This window comes from Rattus norvegicus, chromosome 16, assembly GCF_021556685.1.
Source record: "Rattus norvegicus strain SHRSP/BbbUtx chromosome 16, alternate assembly SHRSP_T2T, whole genome shotgun sequence".
Taxonomy (NCBI): domain Eukaryota; kingdom Metazoa; phylum Chordata; class Mammalia; order Rodentia; family Muridae; genus Rattus; species Rattus norvegicus.
The window spans coordinates 2,788,458-2,811,642 of record NC_141549.1 but is presented as its reverse complement, the minus strand read 5'-3'; the positions used below and the strand labels follow the sequence as shown (position 1 = coordinate 2,811,642).

At 47.6% G+C, this 23,185-nt stretch overlaps 1 pseudogene; it reads right to left on the bottom strand.

Annotated features, from left to right (window-relative positions):
* Positions 1–691: 691 nt before the first annotated feature.
* Positions 692–22,753, bottom strand: Envl-ps12 (MLV-related proviral Env polyprotein-like, pseudogene 12; annotated as a pseudogene).
* Between the last annotated feature and the right edge of the window lie 432 nt (positions 22,754–23,185).

Below are 23,185 nucleotides of genomic sequence, written 5' to 3'. Positions count from 1 at the left end.
CTAATGCTGTGACCCCTTAATACAGTTCCTCATGTTGTGGTGACCCCCAACCATAAATTATTTTTGTTGCCACTTCATAACCAATTTTACTACTGTTATTGAAAAGTTCTCAGTGAGAACCTTCCCTCGGGAAGGAGACCCTCCAACCCAATGACCAAACCGAGACCACAGGATGCAATCAACAAGAGGATTTGGTTTATTGTCAGGATACACAGGCACCTGTGGGCGTTTCAGTCAACTCGGGGGACTGGCGCGCCCAGCGGAACCAAGGATGGGCTTTTTATAGGGTTCTGGGGAGCAGAAGCAAGCATACAGAAGCAGATGCATGGTTACAGGGATATAATTGGTGGATTCTAATGTGGCAAGGGTTCAGCCCGGGGGCAAGTTCCTCCCTAGCAGCCTTCCTGGAACATAATGGCTGACTCGGCCCCCCACCAGGGTGTGGGACCTCTCCCGGGGTTTCCACATTCCTCTTTCTCATTGTCAGGCACTCAACCGCAGTCATCCTGTCGCCAGGCTCTCAACCATACACATCCTGCTTGGCAGCTGCTGTGTACTCAGTGTTCTAACCTTTCCCTGAACCAGTCATCTTAAGTACAGCCTTGCAAAATGGCGTTACTGCTGCTAAGCTGGGGTCTTTCATCCCCCCATTTTTTTGCTAACTTTGATTGAAATCTTTCACTCAACTTGGTTAAGAAATCTCTGTCTCTTGTTGTCTCAGCCTACGGTACTGCTGCGTCAGTACGAGGGTCTGAATGACTGAAAGTCTATCCCTCATGAACTGTACCAGCCTATTTAGGATACAGGGTCCAAAAAGAAGAATTAGGAGAAGAATAAGTAGGGGTCCCATCAGGGTAGACAGGAGGGTAGCAAACCAAGGGGATCGGTTAAACCACCCCTCGAACCACTCCTGCTGGGAATCAAACTGCTTTTGTCTCTGGGCCAGGCATTCTCGAAGCTTAGCCATATTATCTCTTACTATTCCAGTATGGTCTGCATAGAAACAGCACTCTTCTTTTGGAGCAGCACATAATCCACCCTCTCGGAGGAACAACATATCTAACCCTCGTCTGTTTTAGAGGACCACTTCAGACAACGATGTCAAGGACTTTTCTAATGCACTCACAGACTCTTCTATAGCTTTAAGATCTGCATTCATGGCTGCTTGTAGCTGACGGAAATGACCAGTTTCTATGAGTGCAGTGGTCCCGGTCCCTATACCCGCAGCCACTCCCCCCAAGGTGATTCCTCCTACGAGTAAAGCTAAGGTCAGGGTGTCAGGCTCTCGCCGGAATTGAGTCTGTCTCTCGAAAAACGAGTATATATACTTGGATTCATGGTAGGTGACTTTGGGCCAAATTTCTACTAATACACAATAGTCAGAGGATTGATTGAGGACTGTGGCTGAGATGCAGGGTATTAGTCTGGTGTTGCAGGCCCAGTACGTGCCTTTTGGGGCTGTCAGGAAGTAGTTCCCAGTGGGAACCTTCTGAGTGGTGTTGCAGAGGGTCTGGTGTGTGTGGGGTACATTCCCCAAGCAGAGCCCTCGTCCCGAGACTTCAGGCAGAGTTAGTTTGTGGCTAGGAGTATTGGCACAGCTGTCTGGGGCAGCGGTCAGGTTGGTATAATTTCCAATGACTGCCACCCCTTCATAATAGGACAGACCGGAGACGAGGCACAACCAGCACTCCTGAGTCCTAGAAGGGTCTGAATAATTGAGAGCCAGATATGCACCAGTCACCAAATTGAATAATCAATCCCCGGTGCCTGGCGACGGGGAAATCAAAATGGTGGAGCCCCCTGATCTGGTAGAACTAGGTTGGGTCCAATGGGTCAAGTGGCCAGGGGAAAGACCTGTCTATTTAGAGAGAACAGGCCCACCGGGTCAGTCCCTGTGACATATAAGCGCAGGCTCCAAGATTTGGGCCCGTCCCAAGTCGCTCTCCTACCTGAGTTGGTGAAGTGGAGGACGAGGGGATTGCATTTCTCGCCCCGTTTACACAAGGTGTAAGGAAGCCGACCGTCTCGTTTCAGAGTGATCAGGTCCCAAGAGGAGGATGGCTTCCAATACGCATCCCCAGTAGTCTCACATCCCCACTGGGCACAGTACCCACTCCCCAGCCCTCCACACCCCCGGCTCACTCTGTGTCCAGGGCAAACGTAGATTTCCTTGCTGTGGGAAGCCGGGCCGCAACCATAGTAGGTGGTTGAGGGATGCCAATTATAGGTAGTGCCAGGCTCCCACTTGTAGTCCACCACATCACAAAGGTCAAAGTATAAGGGAGGGAAGGCGTCGGCCAGCGTCCCCCTTACGGAGGTAGCATTAGCCAGCCTTCCTGTCATGAGATTAGTGACTGTTCAGGTAATGTTATAAATGTGGTAGGGGCTTATTCCCCCACTAACTCCAGGCCACAAAAGGACTAGGAGGAGCCATGTAGGAGGTTTAACTTTAAGGGGTTTGGGGTGCGCTGAACTCTCCATGTCTGGGGTGTAGTGTTGTGATTAGTCAATTCCTCAGACTGGACTGCCTTGACGTGTGATGCATGGATCCAAGCCGAGATCCCGTCTACCTTTAGGGCAGTCGGGGTAGTCAGGAGGACGGTGTAGGGTCCTTTCCACCGTGGCTCGAGATTCTTAGTCTGGGGTCTGCGCACCCACACGGTGTCTCCAATCTGGAACGGGTGTGGCACCACCGGATGCTCAAGCTTGTCCTGGTAAGCAGCGGCCAGAGGTTTCCAGACGTCTCTCTGCATGATCTGTAGGGCCTGCAGATGGGCCCTCAGAGAAGGGCTGTCAGCAAAATCAGCAATGGTTGAATCAAAGAAATGGACAAATGGGGGTGGTGCTCCATACATTATTTCAAAGGGAGTTAGACCATGGGGGCCCGGGGTGTTCCGGGCCCGATATAGAACTAGGGGAAAGAGGGCCACCCAGTCCTTTGAGCCAGTTGCAAGCATAAGTTTGGATAAAGTCTCCTTAATTGTTCTATTCATGCGTTCTGGGGTCTATAGGCACAATGTAATTTCCAATCAATCCCCAGTAATTTGGCCACCAACTGACTTACTTGGGAGACGAAAGCGGGTCCGTTGTCCGACCCCAACGCTTAGGCATGCCATACCTGGGAAAGATTTCCTCGAGGAGCTTCTTGGTGACCATCTTTGCAGTCTCGTGCTTTGTGGGGAAGGCTTCGACCCATCCTGAGAAGGTGTCTACAAACACTAGAAGATACTTGTATCCATACATACCTGGTTTAATTTCAGTAAAATCAATTTCCCAATGGATGCCGGGGCGGTGTCCCCTAGGACGAACTCCTTGTCCAATCATAGTCCTTCCCGGGTTAACCTGAGCGCACGCTTTGCAACTCTCAGTCACCTTTTGTATCGCTTTGTCCCGATTCAAAAAACACAGATTTATCTCTTCTCGATCTAGTAAGGTTTTCATCTTTTTAAACCCCAAATGGGTCAATTTATGTAGAAAGGAGATCAATTCAAAAGTCATTTTTATTGGCATAACTGTCTTTCCTTTGTAGACCCACTGTTTTAGTTGAGGGTAGTAGATGGCCCCCATTTTTTCTAGGAGCCCTATGTCCTCATGGGTATAAACCCAACTGGTTTGTCCCACTGGTAGGGGCGTGGGTTGGTCTGGGCTATTTAAGGGCAAGATTTGTTTGTTCATGGCCGCTTCTCACGCCATGGCATCGGCCAGCCGGTTTCCTTGTGCCTCTGGGTTGTGCCCTTTCTGGTGTCCTGAACAATGCATAATACTCAGTCTTTTGGGCAAGAATAGGGCTTCTAAGAGGGCCAGAATTTCAGCCTTATTTTTGATATCCTTACCCTCAGATGTGAGCAGCCCCCGCCTCCGGTAGATCTCCCCGTGGATGTGTGCCATGGCAAAGGCATAACGGCTGTCTGTATATACATTTAGCCTCTTACCTTTTGCCATCTTGAGCGCCTGAGTCAAGGCGATGAGTTCAGCCCGTTGTGCGGAGGTACCAGCAGGCAGGGCTTTCGCCCAAATCACTTTGTCCTCCGTAGTGACCGCGGCTCCGGCCTTTCGCTCTCCATCTGCCAAGAAGCTGCTGCCATCTGTATACCAAGTGTGGTCAGCATTCTGAAGAGGCTGGTCCGATAGGTCCGGCCTGGTTCCATGTACTTCTTCGAGGATCTGTAGGCAGTCATGCTGTTCTGCCTCCTCTGGTAGAGGAAGCAAGGTGGCAGGATTGAGAGCGACTACGGGCCCAAACTGAACCCGCTCTGCATCCAGTAACAAGGCTTGGTAGTGGGTCATGCGGGAATTAGAGAGCCAGCGGTCCGGGGGCTGCTTTATCAAGGCCTCCACTGCATGGGGTGCTAGGATGGTGAGTGGCTGTCCCAAGGTCAATTTTCCAGCATCCTTGGTCAGGATAGCAATAGCAGCCACCATCCTCAGGCACGGTGGCCAGCCGGAGGCCACAGGGTCCAATTTCTTAGACAGGTAGGCCACAGGGCGTTTCCAGGGTCCCAACCTTTGTGTTAGGACCCCTTTAGCATACCCTGTTTCTCATCTACAAACAGTTCAAAAGGTTTGGTAATATCAGGGAGACCCAAGACAGGGGAAGACAATAAGGCCTGTTTGATGCTTTCAAATGCTTTTTGTTGTTCTGGTCCCCACTGGAAGAGCACCCCCGGTCTAGTGAGGGGGTACAAAGGGGCTGCCATTTCAGCAAACCCAGGAATCCAGAGGCGGCAGAATCCCGCCGTCCCCAGGAACTCTCGTAGCTGTCGGCCATTCTTGGGGGCAGGGATGCCGGCCACAGTCTGTTTCCTGGTCGGGGTCAGCCATCGCTGTCCATCCCGTAGCTGGTAGCCTAAATAAGTAACCTGGGTCTGGCAAATTTGAGCCTTTTTGGCAGAGGCTCAGTAGCCCAATCGTCCCAAAGTCTGTAAGAGGGATTCAGTTCCCTGTTGGCATGCAGTTTCAGAAGTGGCCGCTAGGAGGAGGTCATCTACGTACTGCAGGAGTATGAGGGTGGGGTGCTGAACTCGAAAGTCAGCTAAGTCCCGATGTAGTCTCATCAAAGAGCGTTGGGCTGTTTTTAAACCCTTGAGGCAGTCTTGTCCAAGTTAATTGTCCTGAAAGCCCTATTTCAGGGTCTTTCCACTCAAAGGCAAATAAGGGTTGGCTTTTAGGGCTCAGTCGGAGGCAAAAGAAGGCATCCTTCAGGTCTAAAACTGTATACCAAGTATGTGTAGGGGGCAGTGTACTGAGCAAATTATAAGGGTTTGGAACAGTCGGATGAATATCTTCTACCCTCTTGTTGACCTCTCTCAAATCTTGTACTGGCCTATAATCTCCAGTGCCGGGTTTCTTAACAGGCAGAAGAGGCGTATTCCAAGGCGACCGGCAGGGGACTAGGATGCCTTGATCCAAAAGCCTCGTAATGTGAGGCCTTATGCCTTGGTAAGCTTCATGTGACAGGGGGTATTGTTTTATGGAGACTGGAGTTGCAGTGGCCTTTAACTGAATAATTAAGGGGGACTGTTGGAGCGCCAACCCCATTCCACCAGTCTCTGCCCAAGCCAGTGGAAAATTTGTGACCCAAGTGTCTATGTCTAGGGATTGTGGCTTGTCCTGTCCCAGTTCATATAGTCTATATTCATCCTTTAATTGAAGGGTTAGAACTTGAAGGGGAGTTCCGTGGGGGCCAGTTACTCGGGCCCCTCCTTCCTCAAAATGGATTTGTGCTTTTAGTTTGGTGAGCAGGTCACAGCCCAGCAGAGGGTATGGGCAGTCCGGAACATGTAAGAAGGAATGGGTCACCTTACCGGTAGCCAGCTGAACCCGGCGGTCCGTAGTCCATCGGTATTGTTTCCCACCAGTAGCTCCTTGTACCCAGGCCGTCCAGTCGCTGAGTTGTCCTGAAGCTTGGGTGAGGACTGAATGCTGGGCTCCTGTGTCTACCAGGAAGGTAACCGGCTGCCCCCCAACTTTAAGTGTTACCCTGGGCTCGGGGGGGGAGCTCCTGGCCCTGACCTCCCTAATCTTCATCTAGGGCTAGAAGGGAGGTTTGTAGTCGAGGCTTTCGGGGTCCGCCAGGCTTCTTGGGGCACTCTCTGGCCCAGTGCCCTTTCTCTTTGCAATAGGCACATTGATCTTTATCCAGCTTCAGCCCCTTTCGAGCTCCCACCCTATCTCCCTTCCTTTCCTGGCCCTGAACTACGGCGGCCAAGATTCGACTCAATTCTTTGTTTCTTTTTTTATCTCTCTCTTCCCTCTCTCTGCGAACTCTATCTTCTTTTTCTTCCTGTGTCTCCCTTTTATTAAAAATCCTTTCAGCTTCTTTAAGTAAATCCTGTAATGTATAGCCCTGCAAATTTTCTAATCTCTGTAACTTAGTCCTGATATCTGGTGCAGCCTGCCAGATGAAGGACATAGAGACACTTGTCATTTGTCCTGGGTCATCTGGGTCATAGGGAGTGTAGGCTGGTGGATAAGTAAAACAGATTCTATTAGGTCGGTGAGTGCCACCGGATCTTTGGAGAAAGAAGGGTTGTGTTGTTTCCAGTTGTAAATGTCAGCTGCTGAAAACGGCCAGTATTGGGTCTGGCCACCGGTTCCCTGTCTAAGTGGGAAAGCCTGGGAGGTTGAATCTGGCATCACCTCGTGCTTACTGCGCAATCTCCCTGCAACAGGGGAGAAACCCTCATCAGACTGTGGTCCGGCAACTGATCTGGCAGGCGGCTCTGCCTCCTCCGCTTCAGCCAGGCCTGTAGGAAAATGATATGGGGGAGGAGGGTCTTCAGAGAGAAGATCTATAAGAGGGGAATTTGGATCTGCCGGGAGGACAGGTTTCTTAGAAGGCTCTGATTTAATTAGAGTGGGGTAGAGAGAGGAAGACATAGCCGGCGGGCCGGGCGGGGCCGAGGGGACAGGCTGGGGGTTGAGGGGAGGCCACTTCGGGTCCACGAAGGGTTCCGCCCAAGGGGGGGTGGTCCAAGGCGAGACTCTCCCAAGTGATAATATAAGGAACCTGGTCAGGATGTCCTCGGAAGACCCGATCGTTAACCTGTAAAATAATGGTCTTATTAAACATGCCATTCACTGGCCATCCCGCTCCGAAAGTGGGCCACTCGGAGGTGCAGAGGGTCTGCCATTTTCCTTTTTTAACCTCGATGGACTGGTTGTGTGCCTGGTCATGGACGTCTTTCCAATGGTCAAGAGTGAGACTTAGGGGCGTCGTTAGAGACTGTCCCATGTTAGTTCTAAGGAAGATTAGGACACAGAAAAAACAAACAACACCAACAGTTAAACAAGCAACAGACAGGCGTGCTGTGAGGCTTTGGTACCAAACTGAAAGCAAAAAGTCAGAGGGAGGTGGCGAAGGTCCGGGGCCCTCTGAAAGCCAAAATACAGACAGAGGTGCCATAAGTCCGGATCCTCCTCCTCCAACCAGAGTCCCAGATTGAGCCCCGAAAAGTCGGGCTCCTAGCACCCTTGGAACGTCTTCCAGGGCTGCAGGGTGAGAAGTCCAAGCTCGTCAGCTCCTTCTTCGTCCCGCCCAGATTCAAAACAACCTAGCTGAGCGCTCACAGAACAGACAGAATAGGGCAGAACGAGACAGAATCAGACAGACGCCGGCTAGCTTACCTCCCAGTGGGTGGTCGGTGGTCCCTGGATGGAGGACCTCCTATCCCGGACGAGCCCCCAATTGAAAAGTTCTCAGTGAGAACCTTCCCTCGGGAAGGAGACCCTCCAACCCAATGACCAGACCCAGACCACAGGACGCAATCAGCAAGAGGATTTGGTTTATTGTCAGGATACACAGGCACCTGTGGGCACTTCAGTCAACTCGGGGGACTGGCGCGCCCAGCGGAACCAAGGATGGGCTTTTTATAGGGTTCTGGGGAGCAGAAGCAAGCATACAGAAGCAGATGCATGGTTACAGGGATATAATTGGTGGATTCTAATGTGGCAAGGTTTCAGCCCGGGGGCAAGTTCCCTAGCTGCCTTCCTGGAACATAACGGCTGACTCGGCCCCCCACCAGGGTGTGGGACCTCTCCCGGGGCTTTCCACATTCCTCTTTCTCATTGTCAGGCACTCAACCGCAGTCATCCTGTCGCCAGGCTCTCAACCATACACATCCTGCTTGGCAGCTGCTGTGTACTCAGTGTTCTAACCTTTCCCTGAACCAGTCATCTTAAGTACAGCCTTGCAAAATGGCGTTACTGCTGCTAAGCTGGGGTCTTTCATTATGAACCATAATCTGCATATCTGGGATTTCTAATAGTCTCAGGTGACCTCTGTGAAAGAGTCACTTGACCCCCAACAGGGTCCCAATCCACAAGTTGAGAATTGCTGATTCAATGCATCAAATGTTACAGGAACATTTCTCTATACTGACTAGATTCCACAAGACGTTTCTATGGGGTTAGACGTCAAAGGTAGACTGCTTTGGCTCCCCACTCTTGCTCATCTCCTAACCTAAATGAAGCTGTTTAACCTCCCTAACCCTCAGTTTTATCTTCTGTTAGATGGGCACAAACTAGTATCTACAGTTAGGTTTTAATTGTTTTTAAATGATTACCAAATACCATTTTATTTATTGAATTTTAAAAATTAAAACAATATATTAGTTACTTTCTTTCCTACTTCTGCTCATAGCACTGTTATCTTTTGAAAGAACTTCAGAACTTCAAAGGGTTAATTTTTAAAGAATAAACTGAGCTGACACTTTCAAAGTACTTAGCACACTGCCTAATACATAATCTGCCTTCCATAACTGAACTCATGTCAATGGCTCAGAAACAAAATAGTATTTTTTTAAGTCTAATGATGGTATCAAGAGTATACATATTGCCTTAATGGAGTACAAAGTAAAATGTCAGCTTAACCCATCATGAGTCTCCCTGATAGCCTGAAAACTGTTCAACTCAATGCTTCCAAGTATCTTTATAAAGTAGCCCATTTTCAAATATTTCTAACCTGGGGGAAGGGTAGCTCTCTGGTGCATCATCTTGTGAAACTCGGGGATTCTAAGTTCTCTGAGCCCTTCCCAGTGAATGGGTGGCTAAGAAGAGTATCTCCAGTGGGAAGGAATAAGCAAGATCTGTCACGAATTTCTCTGGAAGTCAATGTAGACAAAGAACGACAAGCAAAAGAGGAGAGAAGGCAGCATTTTGGGAACTGAGAGAAGAGGGAAAAGGGATGCAGGACCTAACCTGTACAGTGTGAGGAGGACTAGTCTTAGGCTGAGAACTGGGAACTGTGTGTTAGCATTCCTGAGAAATGCAGACAAGGGAAAGCAATGAAGTCTGAGCCTGGCACCACTCACCTGTATTCATCCCCTCAAAATCTACCATCAACCTCTACCATTGTCCCCATTCTTTAGGGAAAGAAATGGGAACTCACAGGGGCCAATTAACTGCTTCCACACCACACAATGAAGTGTGCTGAGGCAGTGGTGTTCTGGTCTGTTTAATGCACTCCATCTTAAGGGCCTTAGTCCAGCAAGGAGAGCAGCTGGCTGACAGTAATCTGGGGAACGGGGTGGGCTGGTATGCAGGAGTAGAGAGACACAGAGAACACACTCTGAGAAAGCACATTCTTGTGTAGAGAGTGGGAAATACTCCAGTGTCAGTGTCTGCTGCATCCAGAGACCAGTCTTGGCAGTTGCTCTGTAGGTTGCTTGAGGTAAGTTCTGTTCCTGCCCAGTGGAACACTCAGCCCTCCTTCCCCAGGCAGAGGAGGATCCAAAGTTCTACATAGGGAACTAGAAGCCAGCCTGGTCTCCGTGAAGCTCTGTTTCAGAGAGAGGGGCGAGGGGGAGGGAGGGAGGAAGGGAGGGAGGAAAGAAAAGAGAAGGGAAGGGAAGAAAGGAAGGGAAGGAAGGGGAGGGGAGGGGAGAGAGGACGGGAGGAGGGAGGGGAGGAAAGGAGAGGAGAGGAGAGAAGAGAAGAGAGAAGACAAGAGAAGAGAAGAGAAGAGAAGAGAAGAGAAGAGAAGAGAAGAGAAGAGAAGAGAAGAGAAGAGAAGAGAAGAGAAGAGAAGAGAAGAGACCAGGGGCTGTCAGGATACTTGAGCAGATAAAGGTGCTTGTGCTTGTGGCCAAGGCTGATTAGTTGAGGTCTATTACTGGGACCCAAATGGTGAATGGAGAGAACCAACTCACACAAGTAGTCCTCTGACCCCTACACACTTTCTGTGTGGTACACATGTGAATAAACACGGGGAATTTTGTAGGGAAAGAAACAGAATCTCTCCGGGGCCAATTAACGCTCACACACACACAATAAATATAATCAATAAATAAATGTGGCAGGTGGTTTAAAATCCTTTTTAAGAATCAATGATATGCAGCTATGGGAGGATAGTTACTGCCATTTCCGATCCTTGGAGACAGTGAACAGGAGAGAGACTCTGACATCTGTTAAAGACTAGAAGTTCGCCCTTCAGATGGTACTAATTCATCCTTGAGCACCAGCCCACTGATTCTCTTTGCCCTGTCTGGCTCTGTGTAAATACTGCTGCTTGCAGGCCAGTATGAGCCCTTGTGTCCAGGTCAGTTACCAGGTACTGTAATGTCTCAAATCAATATTCTGGGGACTTTGAAGCAGAAGGTTTGCATAAGGATGACTTTTTAAAATTCTTGCCAAGAGGTGTGGTGGTGTACTCCTTTAATCTCAGCACTGGGGAAGCAGAGGCAGGCAGATCTCTGTGAGTTCAAGTCTACAGAGTTACAGAGTGAAAGCCTGTCTCAAAAAAAAAAAGAAAAAAAAAGAAAAAAGGTCTTGTGAAAAATGTTGTTACGGGGTTGGGGATTTAGCTCAGTGGTAGAGCACTTGCCTAGCAAGCGCAAGGCCCTGGGTTCGGTCCCCAGCTCCGAAAAAAAAAAGAAGAAGAAGAAAAATGTTGTTACAACATATGAGGAGGCTTAAGAAATCTTGTGAGGAGATTCATTTTACTAAAGCAAAACTTCACCAAGTAGTTCACATGCTCAAATGTCATGGGAATGAGGGGCTGCATAGCAATTACATCATACCCCTGAGCTCAAGCCCCAGTGCATATGGTAGAAGTGAGACCCGACTCCCTTCCCTAGATTCAGATTTCTGTACCCCCTCTTTTGCATGTACACTACTTCCAAGATAAATAGATGTAATTTTAAAAGAGAATTGGTTTGTGAAGGGCAGTAAGCATGGGCAGGAATAAGAACAAAATATATTGTGGGGCAGAAGAGACAGCTCAGTGGTTATGGTCACTTGCAGCTCTTGCACGGGACTCTGCTTCAGATCCAAGCACCCACATGGCAGCTCACAGGCTCCTGTAAGTCCAGTTCCAGAGTTCCGATGCTCTCCTCTGTTACCGTGCAGGCCTATGGTACACCTATGTGTACGTGGTGTGTGCATATGAAGCAAACATGCACTACACATAAAACAAAAATCAAAATTGTCCCGCGCTATCGTCTCGCCAGCAAGAACACACGTGGACACCAGGATCCTTCTGCAGCAAAGCGTTTATTACATCTTGAAGAGGAGAGACCGAGCCCAAGAATGGCGCTGCTTATATACACCCTAATGTGGCGTGTCCACGCCTGATTGGTCGCTTACCCATGATCTCATTGGCACGCCCCGGGGTGGGCAAAGACTTGGCACGAACACACTCTTGCAATGCTCACACAGCTAGTTTCCTGAAAGGAAGTCGGGCTGGCGTAGCGGAAGCCAGCGCCATCTTGTAATGGCGAATGCTATCTCGACTTTCCACATCTCCCCCTTTTTGTTTTACTACAATGAGGCTGGTCTAGGCCTCTGCAGTTACATCCATCTGCTGTGGCTCCTGTCTTAGGTCGTTCCTCTAATGTCACAGCCTTATCCGTCGTAGGGTAACCCTATCGCCACCGGGCCCCGTGTCTTAGATTGGTCTGCATGAGGAAAGTTGCCCGTCTCTGGATACCGCAGTGCTGTGTGACAGTAACTGCTAAATGACCTAGGGCGAACTCTACAAAAGAGGCCAGCCAGAAAATGAGTTAGTGGGGAAATCATGATCACCCCATCGCGTGCAATGAGGAAACCTCAGCGATGTAGAAGGTCTGATCAAAGAATCATTGAGTCTCTCTCATCCCAGTGCAATGGATCCACAAATCCATGGGGTGCAAGAGCAGAGAACTCAGATGCCGACTAATTCCTGAGCAAGATAACCAAATTCCAGGGGAGGCCCCTTGTTCAATGGCCACAAGTGTTTGAGTGACAACGACCTTGTCACGTTTCTGTCAAACCAACCATAGCATGAACACTAATCCACAGCATAGGGCTGTACCAAACAGAGCCACTCCCGATAAGTAGTGGGCACCTCATCTGGTTCTCCTCAGCTGCTACCACCAAGGGCCGCAGTCAAGCCACTCCTATAATAAAATTTAGAATTCCCAATTGTTAGCAACTACTCCAGAAAGTTCACCCACTGTGCTTGCCTAACAATAGATTGGGGGAGGGTAACTCTAGACACTGCAGACACAATGACTGCAGCAGTAATGGCTGCTACAATAGCAGAGAAAGTAACAAGGTCTTTCCCAGGACAGTTTAGGATCGGTCATTCTTCTCTGGAACAACCAGCAGGCAATGGGACCATGTCTGAGATCTGCACAACCAGGGCAGAGTTCCCCAGTCCACAGCAGCTTCACACAGGTGGCATTCCTGTGAAGCAATAGACTGCAAAATGACAACACCAGTTAAGGCAGCAAGAGTCACCAGGGGAATGAGGGGGGCAACGGTAACGGAGCCCAGTCTTCTCCAGCAAGCAGCAGTGCACAGAGGGTCTGAGCGTAGGCCACAGTGGGACGGGACACACGCAGTGGTAACACTGACTGTAGCAACGCCAAAATTTCTGTGATGACAAAAGATGAGGGAGAATCTTCTATCTTCCTCTTAAGGGCACAGGAATGACTTCAGGGACCCAAACCAGGAGAGCTGAATCTTCATGCTCTCAGGATCAGCAAGTCTCACCAGCCACCTCTGGCAACTGGCATACTCTTGTAGCATCCTGTAGGAAAAACACAAAGATTCCCTCTTCCCTATATAAAATATCTGAACAGGATCATGTCAATATGTGAATCTTTCTATTTCACCTAGGTAGAAGTATGCCTAGTTGTAGGGTGCCATAAACACTCAAGGGTTCCTTGGCATCCAGATTTTAAAATTGAAATAAAAGGAGCATTATTTAGCATACAGGGATAACTCCCCCTTTTTATTTATTAAGATATAAACTGTCTAGTATCATTGTCCTCCCTCGTTAAGGGGTCTAGGCAATCCAGTTTGAGTTCTTAAATGGCCTCTAAAGGAACAGTATTTAGTGTTCTTAACCACTAAGCCATCTCTCTAGCACCTCACAAACTTTATTTCCAATGAGGATAACAAACAAAGACTTAAGTCCTCTGGTAAGGTGAGGTACTTAGCCAACTAACATATCCTTAGAAGTTTAAAATTAGTTTCAAATATTCTTTTTTGGAGTAGTATAACAGCTACTCCCCAAATATTAAAGCTCATTTTGAGAGCAAAGTTTTGTAGTAAAAATTTCTATATACACTGAAAGATTTAAAGTTCTAACTTCTTACATTGAAGAAGCGACAAAATTATATAATATAAGGCTATTAGCCATTCCTTTGTAAAATTTTTAATGATATCACTTTATGGGCTCTCTAAAATTATAAGCAAGCTCATGAAATGAAAACTCACAATCGCCAGGACATCCTCTAAATCTATCTTGAAATGGCAGTTGGAGTAAGCAAACAGGCTGTAATGCTTTCACAAGTTCCAAAACCTCATCAACCCTTCGTAAATCCTGTAACAATCTCTACCTGTTTTATTTTTTTCTCAATAATAAATAAGTTTGAGTTAGTCAATGAAACACTGGCAATCCTTAATCACAATCCTTAAGTTCTCCTTGTAACACCAAAGCACAACCACAAGGTCACCTGAATCCTGAGTATGTGACTAGGCAGTTGTCCTTGGGGCAGTGGAATTAGTATCAAAATACAGATAACTTCAGGGCAAACCACAACTTTGGAAAGCAAAACTCAACCTCCAACAACCTAGTCTCCAAAATCCAGTCTCCAAAATGCCGAGTCTATCCCTTCATGCTACTAAGTTTGACTGCCAATTCCTACATATGAACGCACGATGGTGCAGTCTCCAATACCTCAACAAAGAGACATTGCCCTAAAATCTTTTAGAAGCCTGGTTTTTAGAATAAGAATTCCATAAAAATATTATCTCAATTTAGACCTGTTTCCCTAGGTTGGCTCATGCCACATGTTGTCTAGAATGACTCCATCCAAATTACCAGCTTTATGTCAACTTTCTGTTACCAATATTATACCTTTTTAACCATATCCAATAACTTAAAAGCCAATAGTACATAACCAAGGCGTGTAGAGCATATTTATACATTTAAAACCAATCAGAAACAAAATTGAAGTGGCTACACATGTCTTTAATATTTAGACCAAGCACCATTTTTACTTTTTCTAGCTGTAATATTAAGAGAAGCACCTTGTCACCTGCTAAGTCAAATAATAAGTCAGGGATTTTTCTAAGAGAAACAGTTATCAGTTTCATTACCATAGAAGCTGTGAAGCTCCTGGTGCCTTTAGGATCAGCTCGTGTAGACGCTTAGCCCCCAGGCAGCTTCTCCAGCTGACCTAGACACCTGGCTATAAGTACAGGGCTCCAAGGGCTGATTGAAACTGCTTTTTATTCATTTGTTTCTTTTTTGAAAGGAGTTAAAACCAAATCAAGGTGTGAAAGACTGGCAGATAAAGTTTTTACCATTTTTTCTTTTGAACATGAAACAAAACATTTAAACAACGAGAAACAAAAACCACAGACATAAACTGACAGACATGGACAGCTTGGTGCACCGAGGACAGACAATAGACATAGAGGGAAAAAACTAGATGGTGTCCCACCAAAGGGACCCAGATTCCAATAGGAGTCAGCAGAGAGGTAGGATCTCCCCTTTCCCACCACTTCCACGGTGACCATCCACTCGAGTGGAGTTGATATGGACGATGGATTGTCTCAATTCCTGGACTAGTCCATCAACGTGTTGAAACCAAATTCCTGTAAGATACTGAGATATATTACGGGATATCTGAGCAGCACAACTGACATTCACAGATGGTATGGAAGTGAAACACAGTCCTGAATTTTTCCACTCACAACCCAATTACATTAACTCCATCAAGCTGTGCATGGGCGTTGAGATGTCCTTGGGGGTAGGGGATAGGAAAAATGAAACTAATGCTGTAGCTGATGTGTCCTGACTGGTCCCAGCTGAAAGTCCTTGAGACCAGGAATCCAAGTAGGCACACTCTGTACAATTCTCAAGACAAAAGTTTAGAATCGAGATATCTTTTTGTTTGATTCTCCTGAATAAATTTTCAGGCGGTCTACCTCTATATCAAATCTGATCAGTATGACTCTGTGAAGTTTCCAAAGCCTAATCACATCTTTTACAAGCACAAAGACAAAATTTTTCTCCCAAAATACTGTGTTCCTTTTATCTCCTTCCTGTTTCTCTCCCAGGGCATCCTTTCCCTTATCTCTCGCTTCCTCGGATCCAAGGTCCTTGAAAGGGCCTCTTTTCTTAGGTGCACCTTTCCTTCTTAAAGCTTCTAATCTTTCACCTCGCTCTGTTTCTGACATGCTGTCCTGTAACTCCTCTAATGCCCCCTGTCCTGCTATTACTGTTGGGCAGCATTTCTCATCTTCTAGGCACGACTTCTGACTGTGCCTAGCGGCAGCCGCAAAATCAAAAACCAAAAGAGAAAGAATGAGTGCTGCCAAAACAATAACAAAAGCTTCCACCGCATCTTCTAATGGGGGAAAGAGATGAGAGAGATGAAGACCAAACATGCCTCTCAGAGCTTACCTTCTCGTCCTGCAGTTCTGGACCCTCTCTGCGAACAGAGGCTCTCCTCGGTGCCGGCGATGGTGTGGCGTTTATTCCGGGTTTCGGCACCAAATATCCCGCGCTATCGTCTCGCCAGCAAGAACACGCGCGGACACCAGGATCCTTCTGCAGCAAAGTGTTTATTACATCTTGAAGAAGAGAGACGGAGCCCCAGAATGGCGCTGCTTATATACACCCTAATGTGGCGTGTCCACGCCTGATTGGTCGCTTACCCATGATCTCATTGGCATGCCCCGGGGTGGGCAAAGACTTGGCGCGAACACACTCTTTTTTTTTTTTTTTTGGTTCTTTTTTTCGGAGCTGGGGACCAAACCCAGGGCCTTGCGCTTCCTAGGCAAGCGCTCTACCACTGAGCTAAATCCCCAACCCCTCGAACACACTCTTGCACGTGCGCACACAGCTAGTTTCCTGAAAGGAAGTCGGGCTGGCGCAGCGGAAGCCAGCGCCATCTTGTAATGGCAAATGCTATCGCGGCTTTCCACACAAAATATCTCCTTAAACATAAGCAAACCTAGGGCTGGAGAGATGGCTCAGTGGTTAAGAGCACTGACTACTCTCCCAGAGGTCCTGAGTTCAATCCCCAGCAACCACGTGGTGGCTCACAACCATCTGTAATGGGATCTGCCCTTTTGTGGTGTGTCTGAAGACAGTGACAGTGTATGTATATATAATAAATAAATAAATCTTTTTTTAAAAATAGCATACGTATATGAAAATGCCATAGTGAAACCCATTACTTTCTGTTAGCTTAAAAATTAAATTTTTTAAAAAGGCAAAAAGTAATTAAGGTATGCTTCATTAACAAAGCACTTTTAAAGATGAGGGTAACACAGTTAGGAAATGATCTCCAAAGCCCCAGGAAAAGAGCCCTGATTTTTTTCTATCACTTTCAATTTTCTATGTTAATTGTGTGAAACTTCAGCTAACATAACTTTGGCCTGCAAAGCTTGCCATAGGCATCTTCTTACAGGAAGTTGAGCCCACACTGCCCTCTGCTGTGTGGTATTGAGATCAAGTTCGAAATCACCCCAGTGGCTCCAGAGGAATGAGAAGTGACCTGAGAAGCCTGTGTGGCTTTGCTGCAGGCAATTAGAGCTCTGAAGAAGCGTGTTTGTGGTCCTGCATTTCGACATGTAGGAGAAGTACGGGGGAGGCTTTTGTGTGGTTTTCAAAATATGATAAATGTGAGGAACATGAGAAATAAAAAATAATGTAACAAGGCTTACACCTTCGCTGTCTTTACAGAACAGTGGACTCCAGTGATGCTTTCTGAATTTTCCTCTCTGTTCTTATTGTCACCATTCCCACCCCAAGGATTTTCCCCTTCTAGATGCCACATTCATCACTCATTTTGGTAGCACCAAAACCACACTGTCTTGATACCGCAGAGTTATGGAAGTCGAGGCTAATAAACTTTTTTTAAAAAGATTTATTTATTTCTGTATATGAGTACACTGTAGCTGTCTTCAGACACACCAGAAGAGGGTATGGGATCCCATTACAAATGGTTGTGAGCCACCATGTGGTTGCTGGGAATTGAACTCAGGACCTCTGGAAGAGCAGCCAGTGCTCTTAACCTCTGATCCATCTCTCCAGCCCTAATAAACTCTTTCTGTATGGCATGGGCTGTTCTTCTAACCCAGTGGTACTCAGGCTTCCTAACGCTGTCACCCATCAACCCAGTTCCTCATGTGGTGGTGACCCCAACCATAAAGTTTTTTTCATTGCTACTTCCTAACTGTAATTTTGCCACCGTTAGGAATTATAATATAAATATCTGTACTTTCCAGTAGTCTTAGGTGACCCCTGTGAAAGGGTGGTTCGGCCCCCACCATTACCCCCACCCCAAGGAAGTTTCGACCCACAGGTTGAGAACCACTGTAAATCCATCAGGATTTTAGTGGCTTTTGATGAAGGGTAGTTATAGCTGCTTCTGGATTGCTGTTGTTGGTTTGTTTGGTGGCAGGGAGAGCAGGGTACATCTAGGCTTGCCTTAAACTAGAAATTCTCCTGCCTTAGCTCAAGTGCTGAGATTACAGGCATCGGCCACTATGCTTGGTAGGGGAAGGTTTTAGCAGGCGCTATGAGCCTGCTTTTCCCTCAGACCATTTTATGTCTGAACCACCCCCAGCAGATGCTTTCCACACTTGGGGAGGGCCTCCCACTCTCAGTCCTTTGAGGAAGTACAGGTCAGCTCAAAACAGTGCCATTTGCATCTTTTTCTTCTCTCTCTTTTTTTGTGAGCCAATGAGTTTTATTGGGGATGCTTACAGGTATATGGGTGAGGGGCTATTGCAGTGAGAGCAGAAATGACTCAAAGACAGCGACATCACCAAAGCTCACCCCAAAGCTCACAAAAGCTGGAGCAGACTGCACATGCTGCAGGTAGCTCAAAGCTTCCAGCATGTCCTTTCTAGGTAACGGTTAGGTCTGAGCCTCTTTCAGGCAGCTCAACTGGCCTTTGTTCCATCTGTGCATCTGGCCTCTGCTTCTTCCAGACTGCTTGTCTGGTCTCTAATTCCTCCTGGGCTTGTCTGAGAGTGATTCTCAGCAGTCTGCTATTTACATACTCATGGGAGGGAGGTGGCTAGTGATCCTGGTCAGTTTCAGGAACTTCCTGAAGCTATTCGGAATTGCTTACTTCCTATCTCAAGGAGCTTCCTTGAAGAGTGAAGTGTTTTTCCTCCTCTTCGAACTTTCTGTTGTTTTTACATCCTTGTAAACATCTCACCTTAAAATCTTGTTTTACTTTAAAAAAACTTTTATTGTGAATTTTATATCATTCAGCCCAATCTCATTTGTTACTTTAATTTTTTCAAACCTTACTTCTAATGATGGCCTCCCTTGTAGCCCACCACCCACCAGAGGTAGTAGAAAAGGATAGGGGGGAAGTGGACCTGTTTAGAAAGGTTCTTTGGAGAAACTCCCATCTGTGTTGTCTGGAAATTGGAAGTTCAGTTCACAGGTTAGCAGGCATCAGCAGCTTGAACCACTCGCAAACACTTTAGGGATAGTACACCAGCAGTCCAGTTCGGTAGAATCAGTTAGTAACAGTGGTGACAATCGGACCTCAGCCTCAGCTTGAGTCAGAAGGAGGGACCAGCCGGAACACCAGGAGAAGTTCTCTGCTGTGCCTCTCTCAGGGAAGTGAAAATCAGCGAAGATGTGAGACCCACAAGCATTGCACAGCTAGCTGTACCAACAAGTCTCTCTCTCTCTCTCTCTCTCTCTCTCTCTCTCTCTCTCTCTCTCTCCTTCCTACACATCAACCCCAACAGGACCCTGCTCAATTAAGTGCCAGGGGACGTTGAGACCACCCACCTTGTCCTCGATCCCAGAAAATGAGACTCTACTCATGCAGCTGTTCTCAACCCCACTGGATTAGACATGGGCCTCTCATCCTCCCCCTGCTGTTTGTTTCCATGCAGGGTAGCCCTTACATCTGGAGATTTGAGGTTCAAGAAACCCCACTGATAACAGTCTTTCCAAACAGGGTCATGATACTGCTCCAGAACCAGATGCAAGGAGCCAATCCAAATTGTTGTCATCCTTGTATCATTTATCCCATCTAAATATTATCATCTCTTTACTTGCTTTCTCTTTGACCAGACAAAAGATGATTGTAAAAAATGGCCAGACGAATGTTGGCTTCCCAGATACACATGCTAGGATCACAGACCAATCACTTCCTCTATCAACAACACAAAACACTCTTCTTCTACACACAAGTCCCATGGAATCCCAGTTGGGAGACAGGAGTCATTAGTAAGCTCTACCATAAAAATCAATCCAGGTCCCCAGTAAGTACTATCTGCATCCAGAGAAAATGTCTCAGTTGCCCAACCTCTAGGATATCAGAAAAGTAGAGGAAGTAATCAAATACTCCTCCAGTGTCCTTGGCATTCCCCCTCATAAATGGCACTAACTTGTCATTTCGCCTTTTGCTTCAGACCTTGACCTTGGTGTACCAACTCTTTAATGTTACCCAACCTGGTTGCTTTAAAGATTGCTGGCTATGTGTACCCCCAGAACTAGCTCACAATTGCCACTAACAGCCTCTCTAGTGATACTGCCAAATGTCACCTCACCTTTGTCAGCTGCCCTGACTCTGATGTTGCCATGACCCCATACCTTTTCTCTATCCCTCTTTTTGTCATGGCAAACTGATTTTTTTTTTTTTGGTTCTTTTTTTTTGGAGCTGGGGACCGAACCCAGGGCCTTGCGCTTCCTAGGTAAGCGCTCTACCACTGAGCTAAATCCCCAGCCCCATGGCAAACTGTTTTAAGACATCCAGGACACGTTCTGTAGGATTGCTAAGCTCCCTAGACTGCACCTCATCTCTGCCACAGTGCCCTGCAGTCCAAACACATCAATCCTCTGTGGCACCCAGGTCTATCATCGCCTACCCGCCAGCTGGTCAGGAGTTTGCACTTTGGTGTTCCTTTTCCCTGAACCAGGGGTAATCCTGGGAAACGAGCCCCTGCCTATCCCAGCTGTAGATATGATAGCTGCCCAACATAAGAGGGCAGTTCAGGTTGTGCCACTCCTGATCACTGTGGGACTAGCCATAGGTGCTGGGACTGGGATTGCAGGGATAACGACTCCCATAACCCAATATGATAAATTCACGTCCAAGCTTAATACAAATTTTCAAAAAATGTCTGAAGCCAGGCATGCTTACCATCCAGAAACAGATCGATTCTTTGGCAGCAGTGGTCCTTCAGAACTGACAGGGACTAGATGTCCTGACAGCTAAGGAAGGTGGTCTTGGCCTGTTCCTCCAAGAAGAATGCTGTTTCTATGTCAACCAATCTGGGAGAGTGAGAAATAAAATCCAGCAGCTACAATCAGACATCCAGAATCCAGACACCCAATTAATGGGTTTTCGAAAACCCTATATGGAAGTGGATACTCCCTTTCATAACACCTTTCCCAATCATCTTTCTGGCATTACTATTCCCTCCCTGCCTCATTAATCTTGCCTCTATGTTCCATCGACCACTCTAACCAAACAATCGATCAATTCCTGTTACAGGATTACCAGCCACTGTCCACAGGGGAGCCTGACGTGAACGTTTACCAAGTGGACCCTGATGGTTAAAGTCAGCTACACCCTGAAATTGACGACACCCCTAGACAGCAGGAAGCAGTGTAAGAGATCCAATGTTCCTATTTCCCTTTCACCATTGGCTGCTCCCCCCGCTTTATTACTTCTCTTTATGATAAGAAAACGGGAGGTGTGTTGGCATCAGAAACAACCTACAGCCTCCGAATCTAATGATGGTGCCACCCCTAGGCCACAGAGACCATGTGCCTGTTGCCATGGCAACTGCCATATGTTCCCAGTTCCCAGTGTTCACTTCACCTGCCTTCACTTGCCCAACTGTGCGAAGGGGTGCAGGTGATCTCATCATGACCCAAATAAAAGGCAGACCCCACCCCTCCCCTTTTTTATCACTCCCCTTCCTCCTTTTCTCTTCCCCCCTTCTCACCAATAAACCCTCTTCTCCTGGAGCTGTGTTGGCCTGGTCTGATCTGTCCAGATATGAGCCACCGTTTTAACACACGCGCAAAGTTCACTCAGTGAGAAAGGAACATGGACTCTGACTAGGCCATCTACCACAACAACTTCCCTGAAAGGAAAGGCCAGTGCTGGGTCAGGTGTCCTGGGGGAGAGGAACTTGGGGTTTGGCTGTGGCCTTTCGGTGTGTGATTCGAGGGCTGAATGTAGGTGCCAATGCAGGGTGATTGGAGTGACCTGCAGCTGGCACAGGGGGAGGGGGCATCAGGAGAGGTCGAGAAGGAAGCTCTGGTGTAGCCTGGAGAGAAGAAGAAACTGAAGTGGCAGTTTGGATTTGCGAAGGCATAGAGACAGGTCTGCAGCAGAAAGGAGGCAGTCCATTAGCTGGATCGAGGGTTGTAGTGTAGGGGGAGGTTTCATGGTTAGGAGAAGTTGGGTAGGGGAACAAGACAGAGGAAGGGGTTGGAGCAAAGATATGTAAATGTTTTTTTTCATTTACCAGACCCCTGGCAGTCTGTATGAAGAAATAATTGGATCTAACGTGCCATTAAGTGGCCATTTAGAGCTGTTGTCTAATGGGTACTGAGTCCAGACCTTATCGCACAGGTGTACCAGCTTGGATGCTCTCAAGTCTGGTGTTAGCTTTAGAGATTTAAGATTTTCCAGGAGACATCCCAGTAGGGAGCCTGGAGGCACCCAGTGGATGCTGGGGATGTTATTGAACTATTCATCCCAGAATCCTAGGAAAAAGTTCAACAACAAATTACAAACGTGCAGCCAGGCTAGATGTCCAGGTCCTCTCGTGAACAATCTAGGTTCTACAATAAGTCCCGGACTCACCAGAAAGCATCTCCACCTAGGCCTAGGCTTTTCTGAACTACTGCAAGAGCGCCCTCCCCCGGGAGAGTGTTATAGAAACCTCTTTCAAGAAAGAAGTCACCCAAGGGTTGAATCCTGTCTTGTACGTCGCCTAGGAGGCTGGTCATAGGGACAGTGGCCATGAAAATGCCAACCCCTTAGCCCATAAAGGTTGACCAGATGTTTCTGGAAGACCAGGCCCTCCCCATCAACAGGAGGGAAAACCTTACCAATCCACCGGATGCTTGTGTAAAAATTTTAGCTGTCGGATAGCAGGAAAAGTGGAGCTGTGAGGGTGGTGGACCTGTCTGAATGAGGTTCAGTCCTTGGGGCTTAAACCATGTGCCAGAAGCTAAGCTCATAAGGTGGAGGTCTATGTGCCCAGCGTCAGTAGGGTGGGAAGGGTCTTCAGCTATGATGGCAAAAATCCACATGGTGGCAGGTGCATGGTGGCAGCTGAAACCCACATGGCAGTGTTGATGGCAGCGGCTGCGGCCCACGTGTAGGCAGTGGCCATGACTGAAACCCAGGTAGCGGTGGCATCAGCTCATATGGCAACAGGGGCAGTGGAGGGCACAGCATATCTGAACAGATCACACCAAGAAAAGGATGGAGGAGAGCAACAAAGAAAAGGAAAAGAGGGGAAGGGGAGGGGCTCTGCCTTTTATTTAGGTCATCACGAAATCTCATGCACACAGGTGGGTCGGTCAGCAGGCAGATGAAGGCAGGTGAAGGCAGACGAAGTGAACGCTGGGAATGTATAGCGGTTGCCATGGCAACAGACACGCAGGTCCCTGTGGCCTGGGGGTGACATCATTGTTGGATTAGGAGGCTGTAGGTGGCTTCTGATGCCAATATAGTGTCAA